Raw genomic sequence first — 1,814 nt, 5'->3', positions numbered from 1 at the left:
TTCACCGCTTGGACTCGTGGTGATCCTCCTGTTTTCAGCCTCCTCAGCACTGGGGTTACAGGCATATGCCACCACACCCAGACTAGTTTGCTGGCTCAACCCTCCCCACCCCCGGGGGATCAGGTGCAGCATGCAGTAAACGGGATAAAACCTCGGTCCATGTGCTTGCCTAAGCAGGCGTGATCTGTTACTTTGATCTGAAGATTTTGGTGATTAAAGCATTAAAGCAATAGCTTAAATTGTTCCTGGAGCTTTTCATTTCTGAAACCATCAAGTATAATGATAGTACAACCCCTTCTGAAAACACTAAATGAGCAATGCCTGGAAAGAGAATTATGTGAAGTGCTATTGTGGTTGAAGATGTAAAATTTGGAGCACACAGATGTGTTCTTGCCACTTGCAACACATATTTTCAAAAGCTTTTCAAGAACCTTGAAGTGGATAGTTCTTCAGTGACACAGATTTTCTCCCTTCTGACATATTTGGAGAGATCCCTAACAACACATAAAGGGCAAAGATTATCATGAAAAAGGAAGATGTTAACTTAACGATGTCTTCCTGGCAGGTTCTTGGTATCCAATTTTTGGATAAACTCTGTTTTCACAAGCATGACATGTCTAGCTCTGATGAAGTGAAGGTCAGTGCAAAGTAAGTATTGCTTCAAAATAAATCACCCCATTGTGATGCCATAGACATTCAGGATGATGATGCAGAAGAAACTGGGAATCAGGATGAAACCCCTTCGATTGCACAGCAGCGGGCGCCCAGCCACACCCCAGGTCAGGAGGGCAGCAAGCCAGCGTTCAGGGGTCAGGAAGCTCAGGGTTCGGGTGTGATTCTGAAATAACTAGAGATTAAGCACGTTCAGAAAGTCAGTTGCTATGGCCATGAAGTAGAGTCCATGGAGACCTCGGAGTCCAAAGACATGGGGCCCCAGCCTCCTGCAGTCTTAACATTTAATGATGGCATGAGGGAGGTGAAAGATGAACAGACCCCAGCTGGACCTCAGCCGCCAGCGACTGACATTTGGGTACTTTCTGTGTGATCACCATTGGGAGCAGATCGCCTGCCAGGCCTGCAGAAACACCTTCTCTGACAAGGGCCACCTGCAGAAGCACAAGAAGCTGCATGTGGTGGACTGGCCATTCCTGTGCAAGATGTGCGCCGAGGAAGTACATGTGGGCCACAACCGCCGCAGCTGCAAGATGTGCAGCAACTAGTTCATACATACCCCAGACTCAAAGAAGCATGAGAGAGTGCACAGTAAGAGGGTGCCTTCACATGCCATGTGTGTGACAAAACCTTCAAGCACAAGTCCCATCTCAAGGACCACAAGAGGAGGCATGGAAAAGAGAAGCCCTTTATATGTGGTTCCTGCATGGAGGCCTTTGCCAAGGCCTCAGATCTAAATCCACACAAGAACAATTTGCACAGAGAGAAGCAGGTCACCCCCAGTGCCATGCAGAGCCAGGCAGAGCCGCTGCAGGTGATTTCCATGACTACAGATGCTGAGCAGCAGCTGGACACCATTGCCTGCAGCTGGGGGGCCACACAGACTGTAGCCCAGAAGCAGAGGCCAAGCTGTAGGCTGCTGGCACTGCTTTTATGGAAATGTGCAACACTGTACCAGCCAGACTGCAGGCAGTGCTTGCTTAGCGTCTTTGTGAATTTTCAAGGAAACTTTCTAAGTTGTGACAAAACAGTGGTGCTGTCCTGTCCAGTGCTTATTTATATGGCCGGAAACTTCCCTTCCATTTTTTTGTGATTTTAATTTGAAAAATCCTGTGTCCAGTTTAGAAGCAAGAAACTTTCTT

The 1,814-nt window shown here is 47.7% G+C and overlaps 1 pseudogene; it reads left to right on the top strand.

Annotated features, from left to right (window-relative positions):
• Positions 1-279: 279 nt before the first annotated feature.
• LOC101589671 lies at positions 280-1,765 on the top strand (annotated as a pseudogene).
• Positions 1,766-1,814: the final 49 nt, after the last annotated feature.

Source organism: Octodon degus, unplaced genomic scaffold (genome assembly GCF_000260255.1).
Source record: "Octodon degus isolate 3935 unplaced genomic scaffold, OctDeg1.0 scaffold00052, whole genome shotgun sequence".
In the NCBI taxonomy this organism is placed as follows: Eukaryota; Metazoa; Chordata; class Mammalia; order Rodentia; family Octodontidae; genus Octodon; species Octodon degus.
The sequence above is the reverse complement of the archived record's forward strand: the minus strand, read 5'-3'. Positions and strand labels throughout refer to the sequence as shown.